This window comes from Accipiter gentilis, chromosome 1 (genome assembly GCF_929443795.1).
Source record: "Accipiter gentilis chromosome 1, bAccGen1.1, whole genome shotgun sequence".
Lineage (NCBI taxonomy): Eukaryota > Metazoa > Chordata > Aves > Accipitriformes > Accipitridae > Astur > Astur gentilis.
This window is the reverse complement of record NC_064880.1, coordinates 32,919,337-32,927,776: the sequence shown is the minus strand read 5'-3', so window position 1 is coordinate 32,927,776 and position 8,440 is coordinate 32,919,337. Positions and strand designations below refer to the sequence as shown.

General features: G+C 42.5%; 1 protein-coding gene across 1 annotated transcript in view; it reads left to right on the top strand.

Annotated features, from left to right (window-relative positions):
* The first annotated feature begins 25 nt into the window (after positions 1-25).
* PPIG (peptidylprolyl isomerase G) overlaps positions 26-8,440 on the top strand; it is a 30,662-nt gene continuing 22,247 nt past the window's right edge. The window contains exon 1 of the mRNA XM_049819445.1: positions 26-346. The gene's annotated coding sequence lies outside the window, so the exon portion shown is untranslated. The remainder of the gene's footprint in view (positions 347-8,440) is intronic.

Here is an 8,440-nt window from a genome sequence, read left to right as displayed (position 1 = left end):
GCGAGGCGGCAGCCGCCCCGGCAGGCCGGGCGGCGGGAGGGGGCGGAGCGCCTCTGACGAGCTCGAGGAGGCGGGCGGCCCCTTCCCCCAACCGCTTCGGCTCCTTCCGAGCGGCCCCCGCCGCCTCCCCGGGCTGTAGCGCGGCTGACGACCCCCCTCACCCTTCCCGGGCCGGGGTGCCGCTTCTCCCGTCTCCGCGCCCCCCCCCCCCTCCCCCCACCCGCCGCACCGCCCCCCGGGTCGCCCCCTCCCGTCCTTTCCTTCCACTGACGCAGTCTGTGCCGCACCAGCTCTAACATGGCGGCGAGGCGCTGAGGAGCGCGGGGCGACGCGGGCCGCGAGCGTGGTGAGTGCCGGCGCCGCAGCCGGGCACCGCCGGGGTCCGGCGCGGTCGCCATGCGGCCGAGCGAGGGCCGCGGCCCAGGCCGCGGTGTAGGCGCCGAGGGCTCGGGGGGTTGGAGGTCGCAGCGCCGCGGGGCCTAAGCCTCGCTGACGGACGGGGGTGGGAGCCCCCGCCCCTCCCCGGCCCGCCGAGGGGACTACCCGGGCCCGGCCGCCGCTCCGGGGTGGGCGTGGGGCAGTCGCTGTCGCCCGCGCCGCTTCCCCGCGCACACACGCCCCCTCGCAAGGCCCGGCGGCCCGTGTGCGAAGGGCGGGCGGGCCGCGGCCGGGGCGGCCGGCGCTGCCCTGAGGGAGCGGCCGGGGCACCCCGGGTGAGGGAGGCCCCTGAGAGGAAGGGGTGTGCGTGAGAGGCTGCGAGCGGGACCCGAAGGCAGGTGGGAGCAGGAGGGGTAGGTGAAGTGGCGGCCGGGGGCCTGGCGAAAATTGCGGCAGGTGGTAGGGTCTGGGAGGCCGGGTATCGCTTCTTCGCAGCCTAACGAGCCGCGGGCCGGGCACGCCGCGGGTCTGCCAGCCCGCTGCGAGCGCCCTGATCGGCCTCGGTGCTGCTCGCTGCCTGCTCTGGAGTTTGAATGAGTCCTCCCTCCTCCCCTAGAAGGCGAAGTAACCGGGCTGTCTGCGTGCCACATGTTCTCGTCCCCTCTGCAGGCCTCTCCTAGAGAAGCGGAGGCTACAGGAGCTACCACGGCTGGCAGGAGGGTCCTCTGCCTTTCTCCTTCAACGGTTTCCTAAGGCACTTAGGAGATTTTTATGAGTGATGAGTCCCAGGCTCATTTTGTTTGCAGCCACGACCTAAATACTGTGTATATAGGATTGTTTTTTGAGTCACTGAGGAGCCGTTGAAGGAGAGAGGCGTACGAGAAAAAGGAATAGTTTATTGAAACTGTGGACAAAATATCTATTGTAGTGCTAAATATTGCTTTACAATTCACTCACGATTAGGAAAGTATCTTCTATCATGATGATAAAGAAGTCACTTTTGCAAATAGTTGCCTAATATTTGACTAGTTAAGGTTATTATATTTTACTAATCATCTGAGACCTGTTTTGGGAGGAACATGAGACCGTTTCTTTTGCATAAAGTCTATTTTCTAAGATGTATCTTTTCTTCTGAGAGAATATTTTGTTTTTCATGTTTTTGTTCTATGTTGTCTGCAGAAGAGGCTGCTCTTTTGGACAGGGATAAGTGTTTTGGGTTTTGGGGGTGGTGGTGGTGGTTGTTTATTGGTTTTGCTTTATCTTTTTTCCCCCATTTTGTTTCACTGTTCCCATTCATTAATGCATTGGGGTTCAGCATGACTCAAATTTTTAAGTGCTACCATGATAAAAATATGATTAAAAATATGGAAATTACACATGATTTATGAAGCATTAATTTATCTAAACTTGCAGAGCTTGATTTATCAGTTTTTAAAAATTATTTATAAAGATTTCAGAAAAAGTATAGTTTCCTGTATATGACGTTAGATCTGCAGGGGAACATATAAAGGATACCAACATCAGTAATCCTCTGAGAGAAAAAGTTTAGTTTCCTGTATATGAAGTAGATCTGAAGGGGAACATGTAAAGGATACCAACATCAGTAATCCTCTGAGACCACCCTTTGAGACTATATTTCTTATTAAGACTTACCATTTTTCCAGTCCTCTTCTGTGAAATGGAAATTTTTTTTTTAGTTAGCTAAGCAGTCATCAAGCTGTTATCAGAAGATTTATTTTTTGTTTTCCCTTTAGTATCTCAGAAAATCTGAGGATTATGAGGGAATTTGGAGTGAAGAACATGTACTGCAATGGAGGATTTTACTCTGCTGCAGCATGATGTCTCCACTACCAGTTCGCTCCTCCATGGCATGTGCATTTAGGAGCCATCTTCCATTTGGAAGCAGAGTCAGTGAGTGCCAGGGAGCAAATCTGGTCATCTTGTAATGGAGTGAGGTTTAGGTAGGAGGTTGGGATGAGGCACGGAAGGGATCTTGAGCTAAAGTAGTAGAGAAGGGAGGAGAACGTGAGAATAAAAGAAGATAGAGCAAGGTTTTTTTTGGTTATGGTTGGCAAATATGGGTCAGCATTAAGAACTGTCTTCTACTGTTGCATGATCTTGCCTTATTCTCATCTTCAGTAACAGGGTGTGAAGGGATGCTGCTTCTGAAATTTAGTTTGTGATCCTAATGGGTAAATGGCTTGGAAATTACACTAAACCCTTTAAAAGCTTTTCTCCCTTTCATACAATGCTAAAACTTGCTTTTTCTTAGCATTCTGTAATTTTAAAAATATAAACTCGTGGTTTCAGACCTAATGCTAATCCACTTTCTGGTTACTAATAGTAAAATTGAAATGAACACATTTCTTTGCTGCTTCTGGGGGAGCAGTGAACACCACCGAAGGCACTTACTGGTGCACAGACCTGGGAGAAAACACCTGTATTTTTTCACAAATCTTAACAGGAAAAAAAAAAAGTACTTTCTGCATAAATCAGATACTTGACAACAAAGCTTTTTGCTTGCTATTGGCAAGAATGTTTTTAGATATTTTAACATCTTTTTCAGTGTAGGTGCCTCTTTCCTAGGAAAATAAAACAAAGGGCATGATCTAGTAGGAAACTGTATTTCTGTTTAAATAGTTTAAGAGAATGTTATTACTTTCTCAGCTGAATGTTACATTCTCCTAGCTGAGATGTTATAACTGGGTGTGTATTCCTTATACTCTTTAGTACAAGAAAACTAAATTCATGTTAATAATTGCAAAAAATCATACCGAAGGTGATGTAAGTGAACTAAGCAGTGCAGTAGTGTTAGGAGTATGTACTGCATATTTAGTCAGGACCTATCTGAGGATGGTATTTTCTTAAATTTCTTAAGTCTCCCTAAGAGGATAGTAGGGTCTTGCCTTATATCCATGGAAGACAATGGTTGATATTGCCAGGTAGCTCTTAATTTGATTTCTTTCTTTCTTTTTTTATTTATTTTTGAGGCAGGGAGGGGAATACTATGTCAATTGTCCAAAAAATACTTGTAGCATTATTCTAGAGAAGGAGGCCTGATGGAAAGTGGTGTCAATCACTTTTTGCCTGCAAAAATGTTGAAAGTCTTTTTTGTGGTTGGCTTTTTCCCTCTAAATACCGTTAGAAGGGGCAGTCAGGTTGAAAACCTGTAACATACGATTTATGATGAGTAGAAAGTGTTGCTGCATAAATTTCATTGACCTGCGTGAATGCAAATGTTTTCTTGTTTTCTTATGGATGTGTTAAGTCCATGTGATTGCAGAGACAGCATCCTAAACCTGATACGTGTTCAGGTGTAGTACCTTATTCCTAGATCTGCTGACAATGAAAATCCTGTGGTGCTGATTAGTAAAGTGAAAAAAAAAAATTGATTTCCTTAGTTGTCATTGCTGCTAATTCAGAGGTTTTTTGATGGTGAAACACAGAGGAAGAGTTGGTGGTGTTTGGAGAAAATGCTGAGGAAATGATGGAGATTGAAGGTTGGGCTGGTTGGATTTTTGTTGTTGGTACCTTCAGTATTGTCCTAACACAGCTGGAAGCTCTGACACAGGAACAGAACTAGGAACAAAATTTCATGTCTCTTATTTCAAAATCATAAATTAATTTACAGTTTAATCCATACTGGAATGAACATATAATATTTTTAGAGTATGGCTCCACTGTCACTTTAAGCTGGTATGTGCTGTTGTCACATCTTTTCTTGGAGGGGGAAGAAAGGTAGTTTTATGCAGCTAGGTGGCCACCTGTTTGAAAGCTAAACACATGGATGTATGAGCCCTCCCTTCTGGTATCAGCCCACATTTATATTGGCTTCAAGTGACTGGAACCACAGCCTTAGTGAATGTGATAGATGTTCAGTATTCACTTCATGCATTTTCATTTTCTGGACTCAAAGTTTTGCTTAAAAATATAATTCTGAAGATTCCAGGTGGCTATCGTTGCAGTATAAATCAATGTAGTTTTGTCTTCCTGCATTTGTAGATGGCCTGAAACAAAATGCTAGGAATGTGAATTTATATGCTTTACTGTTCACTTCATTTGGGCATTGAATGAAGACCGGTGCAGAAGATAATTGTAAATTGATGCAAGGAAACAAATACTCAGGCAAGGTCAAGGAGAAATTTAAAATAGGGGATTGCTGATGACAGAAAGAAGTGAAGGAATAGGACACAGTATATATTTTTCCTACTGAATACTTTTTTGCTTCAAATCTGTTCTGTCCTGCGCAGGGACTGAAACAGATAGTCCCATGACCTGTTCAACATAGCTACAAATAAAGGTGTTTGTTTTCCCCTCATAAAACTAGGAAATACTACTGTATTGCTGCTTGCCATCAGCTCTTGTGAGATGCACTACACGTTGATACTTCAGTTGGTGTACATCTGTGAGTGCTTTCTAGCCCGTTTCAGTCAAAAGGAACTAGTTTATATTAAACAGTATTATTACCAGATCATTGCTAGCACAGGTGATTTTGAAAATAGTTCCCCAAGATGTATTCTTAAGCATATCAACATGTATGAGTGATAATCTCTGGCAGAGAGATGCTTGTGAAAAGTTTGGGACGGTTATCTTTTTCCATTGGCACAGATAATTTTGAAGGAGAACAGCTGTCTGCAGCCTGGCCATGAATTGGCCAGTTTTATCCTGCAAGTATTTGAACAAAATAAAAAGGCTGATGGAGGTGTGAAGGGATGTGAACCCTGATGGGCACAGCTGGTGATGCATTGGTTATGGATGCAGCTGCTCGGACAAGACTAAATATTTTTGGTGTATTTGTCAGTAAACACAAATATTCTCTAAGCTGAACTGTAATTCCATTTTCAGAAAAAAAAGAAACAGGCCTCTTTTTTTAGATATACTGAAATGGTTTTTTTTGTTTTGGTTGGTTGTTTTGGGGTGCATTTTTGTGGGGCCGGGGAAGCATAGTTTCTACTTAGACTTAGTAAGAGGCTTCTCAAACAGGAGGTGGTTGAGGATGATGAATGGCTTGAACATTTCAGGATAGTACTTGAGTTGTTACGTTGTCCTTTCTTACAGAGTTTTGGAAGGAGGAAGCGAGCTGGCTTCTCAAGATCGCCATTCTGCATAGCACACTTTTGTGTGTATGTATAGTGTGTATGTATAGTTTTGGTTGACTTTAAAATCCTCCTCTCTTCACTAGTAAAATTCCATCAAGTTCACAATTAAAAAAACCCTGCAAAGTATTGTGGATGAAGCGTATCCACATTCTAATTGAAAATAAATTTGCAGAGTCACGTAAGCCCTATTATTACTAGACATATAGTACTACTGAGCTTTATTTGTAATTTCCTGACTTTATTCTTGGTATTTTCAAATTGCTTTTCTTTGTTGGTTCTGTATTTAACATTCATAACCCATGTACCCCATGTACTTGCTTTTGATACAGACAAGTTTTAAATGATCAGTATGTACAAGATTGTGTTTGGTATGAAATACTACATGAACAGAAATTAATAGTTTATGGATTATTTGTAACTCAGTAGTTTTCCTTGTAACACTTCAGGAGAAGGTTTGTCTGAAGTAATAACTGTGCAATGGATACTTAAGTATATTGGAGAGGAAACGCTTACTTGACTTGTAGGTAGGATAAACGTCACTGATATTTTAGCCTGGTTTACTAGGCAGTATCAGTTCAAGAGTTAGGTATATTTACTTGGCTTGGTGTTTGTCCAGTCAGGGTGTTCATACTGAGCAGTTGACAAAACTGTCATTTAGAACCAAGTGCAGCCGGTATTTAGGGGATATTATTGGAGGATTTAGGGAAAGTGCAGCGGACATTGGAGGTAGCATTTAGAACACAGACTAAACGTCATTTGTTCTACTGTTCATGAGACAATGTAGAGGTAGAAAAAACATCAAGTTGAGCAAAAGTTGCTGAGAGTAGGGATTCAGGTAGAATTCTTTATTTCTTTCTTCTCTTTCCCACCCTGTTCTCTGCAAAACAGAGTTAAAAATTTACTGACGTAGGTATATTGATATTTATTTTACAATTTAGCTTTAATCATTATGAATGATAGAAATAAAAATTGTTTCACATGTTAAGATAGTTTGCATTTATTTTGGCTAAAGTATTGCATATAAATGTTAAGGCATACTTCTACATTTCTCAAGCCAATTGCCTGTAAAGCAGGAGTTAAATCCTTCCTCACTCAAGCACTACAGCTAAATGTTTAAAATTTGGGTACAATGGATCAACCAGTTGTGGTACTACTGGTCCTTAGATGTCTCAGTTCAGTGCTACCACCAAACAATATTTATTGTAGCATTTATTCTGAGAGGTTTCCTAGAACAAAATATCCCCCTGTCTCTCTTTGCAGCTGTATAATCTATTCTGCTGCTGACGGTGTGAGTTGATGGCTGTCCTTTGGGCTGGTCTCAGTTCTGAAGGCAGTCTGTCACCTCCCACCTGTCTCATCTCCCTTCCCTTGCCCACGCTGCTACCTTCCTTGCACTGCCCCAGAGTTTGTGAAGCAGTGTGGTGAGCTGGTCAGCCCTCTGCTAACTTGACAACATCAGAGTTCTCAGCTACAGGTGTTTTCTCCATTTGTTTCTCTGTCTGGCCTCAAAATTTGTTGTGCTAATAAAAGAGAAATGGTAGTTCAAGGAGAGGAGCAAGCAGACTGAGGCAAGCCTGCTGCTTTTGACACGTCTTTGGCTTGTGTGAATTAATGTATTCATTATACAGCTAAGAGGGTATCTAGTGAGATTTTGCATGTTTGCAAAGTTCTCATGCTAAAAATCACATGAATGATAAACTACTGAGTGGTGTTTAATTTAAATCAGTCCTGCATTGTTCTTGTGATTTTCACTGTGTAACCTTGGCAAAACGTTAGGAGTGACACTGAGCGCAAATAGAGAGAATATAGACTGACGTGATTACACTACTGTCTTTTGATTTGTTACAGCCTCTTGTTTGTAAGCTGAGAGTGACAGATGGTGACAATTGAATTTTTCAAGGCTGTTCTGTGGCACAGCTATGAGGGAAGCTCTAGGAGAGATGTATGCTGTACGTCAGCTAGATTTGAGTAGTGTTTTCGGGCAATAAAAATGATTAGAACTAAAAATTTACGGATTATATTCCAAATTCTGGAAAAGGTACTCCAGTCTTACAGGTCCTTTTGCCATCATTGTTTTTTTCCATCTCTGAAGTAATTCAGAGAGGATGGGGCTTCAGAAAAGGAAAAGAACATCATGACTGTACATAATGTTGAAAGGCCAGAGATGCAAATGGGATTAAGACATTGCTTGTTACACAAAGATAAAGGGATTTATATACTCAAAGATAAGGGAAAAGTTGCATTGAAATTCTGGATAAAGAATCATAGAATCATTTAGGTTGGAAAAGGCCCTTAAGATCATTGAGTCGAACCATAAACGTACAGTAAGAAGTCCACCACTAAACCATGTCCCCAGGCACTGTATCTACACATCTTTTAAATACCTCCAGGGATGGTGACTCAGAAGAGATAAGCAATGACATAAAATGAAAAGAAACAATAAAAAGCCAAAATCATTTCACTTGGCAATAATTGTGCAAGAGCTACATCTTTGTATTTCTTTCATGTAGAATGGTTTGGATCCTAATTAGAGCAGCTCCTGATAACTGCAGTGACAGGAATTCAGGAAATATATTCCTAAGAAATTGAATGTTTAGTCTTAGCATGACAATATGTTGGTGATTTGTCAAGTTGTAACCATCATAAGTTATTTTCCACTCTTTGACTATTCTCTTTATTTGTGGTAAAAGTCCTGGTATTTCTGAAAGTATGCTTACTTGACTTGCACAATTATTACTTACCTACAGCAGTTGAAGAAGTTCAGTATCCTGGGCTGTTCACCTTTCTGTGCTCCTAGACTAGCAGTGTGTTCTTTCTTGAGCAGCTGTAGTTCATGGTCCAGGTAATTAATAGTAACTGAGGTGAACTGAACTGGGTTGTGGACTGTAGCCACTGACATATTACTGAGGAGAACAGGCCTGATATGAAGCTGATAACCCTGACTAGAGGGGCAGGTTGGCATG